Source organism: Rhinoderma darwinii, chromosome 6 (assembly GCF_050947455.1).
Source record: "Rhinoderma darwinii isolate aRhiDar2 chromosome 6, aRhiDar2.hap1, whole genome shotgun sequence".
Taxonomy (NCBI): Eukaryota; Metazoa; Chordata; class Amphibia; order Anura; family Rhinodermatidae; genus Rhinoderma; species Rhinoderma darwinii.
Window position 1 is genome coordinate 83,680,672 of NC_134692.1, and position 13,311 is coordinate 83,693,982.

Below are 13,311 nucleotides of genomic sequence, written 5' to 3' on the forward strand. Positions count from 1 at the left end.
CCCAGACTTTGAATCTAACCCTTGGTTGCGGACGAACAAAACCATCCCCAAGTGCTCTATACAACCCTGAAATAGTCGCACGCACAGTCGTTGGACCTATGACCTCATCTAGGGTGTGAGTGGTGGCTTCCTTATTCAAATCCCTGAGCCTAGAGGTGCAGAATGATCGTACCTGAAGAACTTGTAAAAAATTAACCCTATCCTCTAAGGGTCTAAGTTTAGCGGTGATTTCCGCCCCGGTTAACCATCTCCTTTCCTCTATATGCATAACGTCTCCTGCGTTATTAATGCCTGCAGTCCCCCAAGAGGCAAATCTGTCCCTACTGTCTACTCCCGGTAGGAATTCCGGGTGTCCGCCCAACGGCATATGTTTCGATAGCAGGTGAGGTAGGTCAAAGAGCTTACGCACCGCTTTCCAAGCTAGGACTGTATCTCTCAATACAATGGAGGTTTTGAGATGGCACGGAAGAGAAGCAACTCTACAATGTAGCAAGGCTTTCAGGTTCCGGGGTGAGGCATACTCCCCCTCCAGATCTAAGTTGGAATAATGGCTCGTTTCGTGGAGCCAATCCACTACATGACGAAAGAGACATACCACGTTATAACCCCTGATATTTGGGAAGTTCAAACCCCCTTCTTGTTTGCCCATAATGAGCTTGGTGAGTGCGATGCGAGGCCTTTTTCCTGCCCATATAAATTTTGTGAATGAGGAAGTCAGTTTAGAGACAGCCACATGTTTCAATAGGAGCGGGAGTGTTTGAAAGGGGTATAGCAATCTGGGGAAACTAACCATCTTAATCAGGTGGCACCTCCTCAGAAGGGATAACGGCAACTGGCACCATCGGGTGAGTTCTGCTTGTATTTTTTTAAATAGCGGGGGATAATTTAGGCCATACAGGGTGTCTGGCACCTTCCCTATCTTAATGCCCAGATAAGTAATGCAGTGCTTAACCGGGGATATCCCACATCCCAAGGATTGCCAAAAGGTCTTAGGCAGTGGTTTGCCCAACTCCAGCAGTTCGCTTTTAGCTATGTTGACTTTGTATCCCGAGCATTGCCCAAAATCCTGTAAAAAATGAAAAACCGGCAATAAATGCTCTTGAGGATTTGACATAAAAAGTATAACGTCATCAGCAAACAGGGCTAACTAAACTGCCAGTGATCCCACCTGAATACCTCTGAACACAGCGGACTCCTCCAGGAATCTAGCCATAGGTTCCAGTGCTAGATTAAATAATAGTGGCAACAGGGGACATCCCTGCTGGGTTCCTTTATGCAACTGAAAGGGAGCCGACAGAAATCCTGAGGAATGAATGCGAGCCTGGGGATTATTGTAAACACCCTTCAAGAAGATCCGAAGGCTCCCTGGACATTCATTTTGTCCAGCACCATCCCCAGCCATTCCCACTCTATGTTATCAAAAGCTTTCTCTGCATCTAGCGCTAAGAGTGCCGGCCGGGTACCTGGCTGGGGATCGTGCCTGTTTCTAGCACCGTCTACACCTTACGTAGATTAGTCACTGCTGCCCTACCCTTTACAAAGCCTACTTGGGATTTTCCCACCAGTGTGGGTAGATACGTAGCCAAACGATTGGCCAAAATTTTTGTGAGTAATTTCTGGTCTTAGTCTATCAGTGATATGGGACGGTACGACCCCGGGTCAAGAGGATCCTTCCCCTTCTTGGGTAATACCTTTATGTGCGCTATTTTGGCCTCTGCTGGGAAAGTACCGGTCCTTAGTAAAATATTATAGTATGCCACCAAGATAGGGCTAACTTCTTCTCTTAGGGACTTAAAAAATTCTCCTGTAAACCCATCTGGTCCCGGGGCCTTTCCGTTGGATAAGGTCTTAATGGTGCTCTGGATTTCCTCCAAGGTAACCTCTGCGCTCAAGTAGTCGTTCTGCTCCTGAGTGAGCCCCGGCAGCTTTAACTTCTCCAAAAATTCACTACCTTTTTGGGGGTCTATGGGCGTGTCTGAGTAAAGGGCTTGATAATATTTACTTAAAATAGTGTTTTTTTTGGGTCTGATGTAGGATTTCCGTTGGAGTTGTTAAGTGTTAAAATGTGTGACGGTGCATACCTCCCCTTCGCTAGTCGCGCTAATAATTTGCCCGCTTTATTGCCGAAACGCATTAGATCAGCATCAAATTGGGACCGATAAATACTTTCTCTTTTATCTAACCACTGATCAAATTGCCGCTTAGCTTCCCTCCATTTCTCCCCCAGAGACGTTGATGGAGAGTGTAAAAATGCAGTGTATGCACACCGTAATCGGTCACTCGCTGTCTTGTACCCTTCGGTAGTTTTGCGTTTAAGATTAGACATAAATTGCATAATTTTCCCTCGGATTACCACTTTGGCTGTACGCCAATACAGTGACGGGTCCGAACGATGTGATGCATTATCCCCATCAAATTCCGTCCACCACCCCTTTAGCTTCTGTAAAAAACCCTCATCCTTTGCCAGAAAGAAGGGGAACCTCCAAATAAAATCCGTTCCCCTAGCTACTGTGTCGGCCAGAGTAATGGTAACCGGGGCATGTTCCGAAATTACGCTTCACGTAGCCGTCGGGATAAGGCGTCATTAACCAGCAAATAATCAATACGCGACCACGATTGATGGACATGAGAAAAGTGTGTGTATTCCCGCGCATCAGGGTGTAAACTCCTCCAAGCATCTGTAAGGGCAGTGTGTCTTAAAAAGTCTCGCAAGATCTTATCCCTATTTCTATGCGAAATAGTCCCTGCGCTCCTATCCTCCCTGGAGGACCTTACAGTGTTAAGGTCTCCCAATAGAACTAAAATTTTAGTACGATCCTGCTGAAGTTGGGCTTCCAAGTGACCAAAAAAACCTGTGTTGACCGCATTTGGGCCATACACATTATGAATACTGATAGTTTCCCCTGCATGTTCCACCACTAGATGGATCCAACGGCCCTCATCATCACGCTCCTGGGACACCATCGTAAAATTTTTGTGTACCAAAATTATAACTCCCGCCTTACCGTCTCTTGCCGGCGAGCCAAAAACCTGACCCACCCAGAACTTTTGTAAATACTTAAATTCTGGCTCGGTAAGGTGAGTTTCCTGTAACAGGGCTACATCTGGGTGTAATCGTTTCATGTGTCGCAAAAGTTTGGTCCGTTTCTGTGGGGACCTAAGCCCCTTAACGTTTCATGAGATTATTTTCATGTTATTGGGCAGTGCATAAGATGAGCTAAAATGTCTAAAAGCCGTGATAGGTTCGGGGAGTCAGATCCATCTTTTCCTAAAAGCCATGCGTAAACATTAAGAACGTAGCCAAAACCCGGCTTAGAAACCAAAACTAAACTCCATATCAAGGCCACCAGGCCTTGACCCAAAAAGAAAGAAAAATCACCCGCGGCAATGGTCATCAGCCCCCTAATACCCATTGGCGTAAGAGACTTCACTTTTTTCTGTTGTGCCAAAACACGTCCGTTCCTCCGTCCCCCTCCCCCCCAGACCTGCGTATATACCTCCTTTAATGACTAAGCTGCACCAGCCCTTACCACCTCATTAACCCTTTGCCGCCTATACACAATTTTATACAATCTTATACCAACGGGCCAACATCTTAGAGTCCGTTTAGACTGTAGCATAACGTGTCAAAATAAACCGTGCTCCACCGCTAGACTGCCCCGCCTCATTTTCCGGAGTCCCCTACCGAACATTCCCTAAGTATGCGACCTGTGGCGGGTATAACTAATCCCTTACGAAGGAGAGGCCTTGTAGCATTCCCGGTCGAGTATGCCCACAAGGAGAGAGCTTAGAGCATGCCCTAACTCACTCTCTAATCCCCTGCAGTGGAAATGCGGAAAAATATCAAAATGCATACATTTTAACATTGTGACATTAGGTCAGTTGCTGACCGAAACAAGTTGCCTTATAAGACCGCCAAGTGAAGCCATCAGAAATTAAAAATTATCTGCAAACTTATCTGCAAACGATCAGAACCTGCGATTAATCTACAGCGTCCACAAAACCACCACATCAGATAAAATGGTGCTGAGAAAACTTCGCCCGTCAATCAGGAGACGTAGATCGGGTGCGGTCCCGCGGTCGCCTCTGCGGCTTCGGAGAGTCCCCTCCATTTCCGGATCGACCTCCCCGGGCTCTTCCGGGTGTGGGCATTAAAGCTTCTGCCCAGGTTCGCTCCATATCCAGTCGACTCCGTCTGACTTCTCTTGACTTGCGACGTGGGCTGTGTGCTGGGCTGCGATGCTCCTCGTGCTGGGGTCTGTGTCTGCATAGCTCTGCAAGTGCGTCCTCCGCTTCCTTTGGTGTGGTGAATGTCTTGGTCCGCACGTTCTCTTGAAACACCCGTAAGATGGCTGGGTATTGCAGGTTAAAACGTACTTTCGCTTGGAACAGCGCGGTACAGATCTTGCTGAAAGAACGCCTGCGTTTTGCGACCTCCGTAGATTAGTCCTCGAAGAGTAGCACTTTCATGCCCATTATCTCCAAAGGACGTGATCTGCTACGAAATGCCTTCATAAGTGCCACCTTATCATTGTAATCCAACAGCTTAAAGATTACTTGTCTGGGACGAAGCAAGTTGTTGTCATCCGCTGCTGGAAGATTTCTGGGGTACGGCCCCACCCTGAGTGCCCTCTCCACGCGGCAGGGACGTGGAAGACCTAAAGCTGCTGGCAATGTCCTCTCACATAGTCGCTGTAAATCAGAAGGGACCACCGCTTCTTTCAGACCCACAAGTCGCAGGTTACTCCTCCTGGAGCGGTTTTCTAGGTCCTCCACCTTGTCCCCCAACTGCGTAGTAGCAGACAGCACCACTTTAAGTTTGGATTGCAGGCGCTCGTTTTCATCCTCCAGCAGCGTCATACGCTGTTCTAATTCATCAGTCCTCGAAGTTACTTGTGCCAGATCCGCATGCATGCGATTCAGAGAAGCTTGCATCGTTTTCTCCAGTGCCTTTTGCAGGTCTGGCGCTATACGCTTAGCCACCTCATGGGCCAGGGCTATATAATCGATAGGTGCAGGATGAGAAGAGGCTATGGGCTCTGCAGGGCTTGAAAACGGGGACTGAGGCTGCTGCAGCTCATCATCCTGTGTGTATAGCGGGGGAGCAGTGGCGGGAAGCGCCGCCATCTTACCTCCCTTTTCCACGGCCGCGGCTGAATCCTCCATGGCTGGCTTATGCGCACTTCTGAGGAGGTACCTTTCCATACAGGCACCACCGGGTATGTTCCTGTGTGCAGGGCCGGTGATTTGACAGCTGATTGTCGCCGCCGGAGCGACTGTTGCGGGCAAGCAGGCTAGATGGGAGCGGGAGCTCAGTCACTTGCGTCCTGCATTGCCAGCGCCGGATCCGGAAGTCCATGCTAATGAGTTTCTTAATGACCAAGTGGGCGTGTTTTACTTTAGACCAAGTGGGCGTTGTACAGAGGAGTGTATGACGCTGACCAATCAGCGTCATGCACTTCTCTACATTCATTTACACTGCACTAGCGATATAGTTATATCATTATGTGCAGCTACATACACAAACACTAACATTACTGCAGTGTCCTGATAATGAATATACATCACTACCAGAAGGGACGTCATGTGTATTCAGAATCCTGATACGTCTGTAGCGTCTCTGTGAGATTCCAGCAAGGCATGCGTAATCTCATTTGAAATGACAGGTTACATCGTAATCTCGCGAGATTACGCTGCCTTGCTGGAATCTCACAGAAAAGATTCAGAAGTGTCAGGATTCAGAATAAACATCACATCCAGGCTGGTAGTGATGTATATTCATTATCAGGACACTGCAGGAATGTTAGTGTTTGTGTAAGTGACCGCACTAGCGATATAACTATATCGCTAGTGCAGTGTAAATGAATGGAGAGAAGTGTATGACGCTGATTGGTCAGCGTCATACACTCCTCTGTGCAACGCCCACTTCGTCTAAAGTAAAAACACTCCCACTCGGGCATTAAAAAACTCATTAGCATAAAGCTAAAAATCTCTCATAATGTGGTTTAAAATAGATCGTGTTTTCGAAATAAAAACCATTACTGTCACCTACATTACAGCGCCGATCTCCTTATATAGGAGATAGGGCACTTATAATGTGGTGACAGAGCCTCTTTAAAGAGGCTCTGCCACCGGTTTATAACTTCTCCATCTCCTACCTAATGTAACGGACGCCTTGATGTAGATAACTACTGGTTGTTTTTTTTTAATAAAGACATTTATTATTGACCAAGTTATAAACATTTCTCAATTTATGCACATTTTTTCTGGGCGTTTTTTTTTCTATTCACCGAGTGGGCATTGTATAGAAAAGTGAATGACACTGACCAATCCACGTCATACACTTCTCTTTAGTCCAGCCCATCTTGATTCGCAGCACAGCGTGATCTCACGAGACCACACTGTGATGTCGCTTTCTCCCGCAGCTCCTTCACCGAAGTGACGGAAGACTGAACAGACATCGCCTCCAGCCACTGCAGATTTGGATAAACGTCCTGGCACGGCTACGTAAGTATCAAACTTTTTTATGTGCAGTTTTCCGCAGCGGACATTTCGGCCAAACAACAGCACCACAATTTGGTGTGGTTTTTCGGACGGAAGTCCCAAGGTGCCCAGGGCGGATACATTGTGTGCTTTTACGCAGTGTATCCGCCCTGTGTGAACATACCCTATAAATGAGCGTGATCAGACATAGCACCTAAGGGACAATCCTGATAATCATTATATATTATGGAATAGCTATGCCTGCAAATCCCTTATGTAAAAGAATTGTGTCTTGGTATAGAGATAAAGGAAAGGCATGCACATTAATTCCTTAATTACTCCTAAAAATAAGAAAATCGAGCTTCAAATCGAAAATCTGCCATAGGGTTGAAATAAAAAAAATCTTCATTTGCAAAATCGCCCAGCCCTAACTTCTCCCAACCTAGATTGGTCACAGACAACTTTAACGCCTCGATTTTCCAGAACATCCCCACACTCAAAAACGCTCCATCCAAAGTGGTCCAAACAGTAAGGATACGAACATACAGGACGGATACGCTGCATAGAAGTACATATCGTATCCGTCCTGTGGCACCCAATCGCAAGTAAAATCGCCAAAAAAAATGCACCAAATTGTAGTGCAGTTTTTTGGCATGTCCCCTGCAGATTTGATTGGCTGCAGCAGTCACATAGGATGAAACATCATCCCTTAAGGCCGGGCTGCGCTCAGAACAGAGAACTGCATCGGGGGTAAGTATAAGCTTTATTAATTTTGAGAAAAGGTTTTTTGTTTTTTTTTGCCGCAGAATCACAGCATAACAGAAGAGCCGCGTTTCCGAAGCATAAATTGACAAATAATATTGAGACACTCCCATATAGTCATTACCCCCCCCCCCCGTATAGTGGTTAGTTGACGAAATGCAGTGACTTCATTGTGCCGCCTCTAGTAGGCTACAGGCCTAAAAGAGCTGGTGGATTACTAGGGTAAGTGGTGGGACAGGGAACCCAAAGGCTATCTGCTCCATCATGGTAAGCAAGCCGGACCCCCTTCCGTCGCACTTTATGGTTTGTGCCGGGCCCCGTAGCAGACGCTGTAGTTCTGCAACTGATAGCACAATGTACTAGATCTATTTGTGCTAAAATATCTCCCTGTACTGTACTTATTATAACACCAGTAATAGCAACATCACAGCAGATTATCAACAGCTATATAGTAGCGCAGCAAGATATCAGTATAATATCTCTATTTGTGGCTTCTTCTATCAATTGCTTTCTCTTCCCACTCCTCAGAATAGATGTCCTTATAGGATAAATGGAAAGGGGTAGCCCACATAGTAGAACCTTTTTACATTTCTGTTTTTGCCCTTGCAAGTTAAGTTACAAGGTGGGGGATTATTTGTCACCTTTTCCACCCCAAAATCTTGTCCACGTTTAGGTCCCCTGCACACACGGAACATTTTGTTGCATATATTTCTGAAAATCAGTTTCATTCATCTGAATGGAGTTGTTTCTGCAGCAAGAACAGAATCTCCCACGTATGCAGGGAATGGCAGGTTTACAATGGCCAAATTTTTCCCTATAATGAGCGGCGATCAGCGATATAATAAGTCGATCAGCACTTGTTAACGGGCCCTTCTACACGGGCCGATGCTATACTGTATGGGGACGGACGAACATCAGTTTGCATAATTTCTGGCAGCCCATCCCCAGCTGCCCACACCGACGATTTTCAGGAAAGCATAACATTAAAATCAGCGGACGAGCGATCGTATTCTCCTATGACTGCTTATCACTGAGCTGTTAAACCAAGCCAATAATTGTCCGAACGAGTGTTCTTACAGTGTGATTTCACACCCCAAAAAAAAACACACTACAAAATAGCATGCGTCTTTACTGCGGTTTCCGTGTTAGCTGCAAAATTGCAGTAAAAACGCAGCGTGAATACACCCTAAGAGTAGAAACACACACAGTGTGTTCAGGGCGGATACATATTTGCCCTGAACACCGCCCGAAAAACCGCAATCGGGCGAAATTTCCACTGCGATAAGCAATGATGAAAAAAAAAAAAAAGAGTTCATACTCACGCCCTCCCCCTCCTTCGCTCACAGTCCGGCCTCCTGGGATGACGTTGCAGGCCATGTGACAGTTGCAGCCTGTGATTGGCTGCAGCGGTCAAATGGGATGAAACGTCATCCCAGGAGAAGCAGTGAACTCTGGGTAAGTATAACCTTTTTTTTTTCTTACTTGCGGTTTTTGGGGCGGAATCGCAGTTATTCCGCCGCAAATGTTGCAACACACACACGGCTTTGTTGCTGGATTAAAGAGTCTCTGTCACCAGATTATTAGTGCCCTATCTCCTACATAATCTGATTGGCGCTGTAATGTAGATAACAGCAGTGGTTTTTATTTTGAAAAACGATAATTTTTGAGCAAGTTATGTACAATTTTAGATTTATGCTAATTAGTTTCTTAATGACCAACTGGGCGTTGTACAGAGGAGTGTATGACGCGGACCAATCAGTGACCAATCAGCGTCATACACTTCTCATTGTTACAGCCCATTGTTACAGTGTGATTGTGCAGTGAAAGAAGCTGGGCTGGAACAATGAGAAGTGTATGACGCTGACTGATTTGTCACTGATTGGTCAGCGTCACACACTCCTCTGGTAAATAGTAAAAACACGCCCAGTTGTCTATTAAGAAAGTAATTAGCATAAATCTAAAATTGCTCATAACTTGTTAAAAAATGATTGTTTTTCAAAATAAAAACCACTGTTATCTACATTACTGCGCCGATCAGATTATGTAGGAGATAGGGCACTTATAATCCGGTGACAGAGCCTCTTTAAAGAGGCTCTGTCACCAGATTTTGCAACCCCTATCTCCTATTGCAGCAGATCGGCGCTGCAATGTAGATAAGAGTAACGTTTTGGTTTTTTTTTTAAAACGAGCATTTTTGGCCAAGTTATGACCATTCTTATATTTATGTAAATGAGGCTTTCTAATGTACAACTGGGCGTGTTTAAAGTAAAAGTACTTATTTTACTAGCTGGGCGTTGTGTATAGAAGTATCATCCACTTCTCTTCACAACGCCCAGCTTCTGGCAGTGCAGACACAGCGTGTTCTCGAGAGATCACGCTGTGACATCACTCACTTCCTGCCCCAGGTCCTGCATCGTGTCGGACGAGCGAGGACACATCGGCACCAGAGGCTACAGTTGATTCTGCAGCAGCATCAGCGTTTGCAGGTAAGTCGATGTAGCTACTTACTTGCAAACGCCGCTGCTGGTGCAGAATCAACTGTAGCCTCTGGTGCCGATGTGTCCTCGCTCGTCCGACACGATGCAGGACCTGGGGCAGGAAGTGAGTGATGTCACAGCGTGATCTCTCGAGAACACGCTGTGTCTGCACTGCCAGAAGCTGGGCGTTGTGAAGAGAAGTGGATGATACTTCTATTCACAACGCCCAGCTAGTAAAAGAAGTAAAAACGCCCAGATGTACACACACAATACACGCCCAGTTGTACTTTTACTGTAAACACGCCCAGTTGTACTTTAGAAAGCCTCATTTACATAAATATAAAAATGGTCATAACGTGGCCAAAAATGCTCTTTTTTAAAAAAAAAAAAACGTTACTCTTATCTACATTGCAGCGCCGATCTGCTGCAATAGGAGATAGGGGTTGCAAAATCTGGTGACAGAGCCTCTTTAAAGAGGCTCTGTCACCAGATTTTCAAACCCCTATCTCGTATTGCAGCAGATCGGCGCTGCAATGTAGATAACAGTAACGTGTTTTTTTTTTCAAAAACGAGCATTTTTGGCCAAGTTATGAGCATTTTTATATTTATGCAAGTGAGCCTTTCTTAAGTACAACTGGGCGTGTTTAAAGTTAAGTACAACTGGGCGTGTATTGTGTATGTGTAACATCTGGGTGTTTTTACTTGTTTTACTAGCTGGACGTTGTGAATAGAAGTGTATGATGCTGACGAATCAGCATCATACACTTCTCTTCGTTACCACCCAGCTTCTGGCAGTGCAGACACACAGCGTGTTCTCCAGAGATCACGCTGTGACGTCACTTCCTGTCCCAGGTCCTGCATCATGTCGGACGAGCGAGGACACATCGTCACCAGGCGACAGAGGCTACATCGACTTACCTGCAAACGCCGATGCTGCTGCAGAATCAACTGTAGCCTCTGTCGCCTGGTGCCGATGTGTCCTCGCTCGTCCGACACGATGCAGGACCTGGGGCAGGAAGTGACGTCACAGCGTGATCTCTCGAGAACACGCTGTGTGTCTGTGCACTGCCAGAAGCTGGGTGGTAACGAAGAGAAGTGGATGATGCTGATTTGTCAGCATTTTACACTTCTATTCACAACGCCCAGCTAGTAAAACAAGTAAAAACGCCCAGATGTAACGAACACAATACACGCCCACTTGTACTTAACTTTAAACACGCCCAGTTGGCTCTGTCACCAGATTTTGCAACCCCTATCTGCTATTGCAGCAGATAGGCGCTGCAATGTAGATTACAGTAACGTTTTTATTTTTTAAAAACGAGCATTTTTGGCCAAGTTATGACCATTTTCGTATTTATGCAAATGAGGCTTGCAAAAGTACAACTGGGCGTGTTGAAAAGTAAAAGTACAACTGGGCGTGTATTATGTGCGTACATCGGGGCGTGTTTACTACTTTTACTAGCTGGGCGTTGTGTATAGAAGTGTCATCCACTTCTCTTCACAACGCCCAGCTTCTGGCAGTGCAGACACAGCCGTGTTCTCCAGAGATCACGCTGTGACATCACTCACAGGTCCTGCATCGTGTCGGCACCAGAGGCTACAGATGATTCTGCAGCAGCATCGGCGTTTGCAGGTAAGTCGATGTAGCTACTTACCTGCAAATGCTGATGCTGCTGCAGAATCAACTGTAGCCTCTGGTGCCGACACGATGCAGGACCTGTGAGTGACGTCACAGATCTGCACTGCCAGAAGCTGGGAGTTCTGAAGAGAAGTGGATGATACTTCTCATCAGAGCGCCCAGCTAGTAAAAGTAGTAAACACGCCCCGATGTACACATATAATACACGCCCAGTTGTACTTTTGCAAGCCTCATTTGCATAAATACGAAAATGGTCATAACTTGGCCAAAAATGCTCGTTTTTTAAAAATAAAAACGTTACTGTAATCTACATTGCAGCGCCTATCTGCTGCAATAGCAGATAGGGGTTGCAAAATCTGGTGACAGAGCCTCTTTAAGAAAGGCCATTTGCATAAATCTAAAAATGCTCATAACTTGGCCAAAAATGCTCGTTTTTGAAAAATAAAAACGTTACTGTAATCTACATTGCAGCGCCGATCTGCTGCAATACGAGACAGGGGTTGCAAAATCTGGTGACAGAGCCTCTTTAAGCACCGCATTGAATTCAATGGGAAAGACGCGCATCACAAGAGCAGCGATTCCACAGCATGAATTGACATGGTGCGGCTAATAAAACCGCACGGCAATTTATGTGCTTTTTTTTCAGGAGCTTTTTTCCACTCTGTGGGGATGAGATTTGTTGGAATCTCACCCACACTACGCTGCGAATTTTCCGAAATTAAATCCGTTACGGAAAATCCACGGTGTTTACACCTAGTGTGTTCCTACCCTTAGGAATGCTTGTTACCAATTATTTGCCAGTATGAAAGGGCAAAAAAAGGAGGAGGGGGATGATTTTGAGGGCGTGGCTTGCTACCTAGGTCTGAGAATTTTTTCCTTATATCGCGAGACTTTTTCAGATGATGGGGAGGTGTCACGGTGCTGCAGAGAAGCGCACTAGCACAGTACAGTCCACAACATAACTGTTCAGCAGAGACATCTGCCCAGGGTAATTCATTGCGCTAATAGCAAAAGAAGTTGAGGAGCATCATATGACCTGAACATGCAGATCCACCATAACGTCTCATCTAATTCCTCAATACCAGGATAAAGTCAAGTCAATGAAATAAATAAAAAGCGACGCCGTGGAGCTGCCCGGTGACACACTTGCAAGATATTCAGGAGTATTCCAGCCTACCTGATTGTTTGTGATTTTTTTCCACACTACGTAGCCTGCTAATATCTGGATAGGGTTCAAAACGGTGGTTTTGTTCTTTAACAGCAAACCGGTTTTCCTCTTTCGACAGAATCAAAACTGAAAGTGACTAAGCTAATTTCAGGCGGGATTAGAACGACCAATCATCGCACGGTACATCCTCTCTGAACTCCGAATCCGCTCATATGTTGTACAATGTTTTCGCCCCTTCCTAGTGATCATTGCGACATTGCTAATGTGGAGACCGGACGTAGCTTTGCACGTTCATGTGATTCAATGTTAGGCCGCAAGGAGCGCAAAACCTATTGAGTAACTGTTGTCTGTGTCGTAGGGCAAAGCGATCTAATGTTTCTTATAAACAGGCTGGAGAAAATCGGACTAGTTCCCTTCCAAGAACCTTTTTTTTTTCATATTTATAAATTATTAAAGCTTCCATCTCCAATTGAAAATGACTAAACCTATTAACTATTCTAAAGAGCTGAACTCGTCTTAAGATACCTAACTATTACTTCTAGTATATTGTTTATATTTTTCTACAGAACAGTAAGGCCTCATGCACACGACCGTATTTTTTCCCACCCGTAAATACTGGCGTAAATACGGGTCCGGTGTCACACGTATTCCACCCGTTTTGCACCAGTATTTACGAACCCGTGCTCGTAAATATGGGTCCGGTGTCACACGTATTCCACCCGTATTTACGAGCACGTTTTTGGCGGCAAAATAGCACTGCACTAATCGGCAGCCCCTTCTCT

The 13,311-nt window shown here is 45.7% G+C and overlaps 1 protein-coding gene across 2 annotated transcripts in view; it reads right to left on the reverse strand.

The window, feature by feature from the left end:
* Positions 1 to 12,780, reverse strand: part of STAT1 (signal transducer and activator of transcription 1) — a 1,010,933-nt gene extending 998,153 nt beyond the window's left edge. The window contains exon 1 of one of the 2 annotated variants that reach the window (XM_075829995.1): positions 12,539 to 12,780. The gene's annotated coding sequence lies outside the window, so the exon portion shown is untranslated. The remainder of the gene's footprint in view (positions 1 to 12,538) is intronic. The other variant, XM_075829994.1, reaches the window with a different exon arrangement.
* Between the last annotated feature and the right edge of the window lie 531 nt (positions 12,781 to 13,311).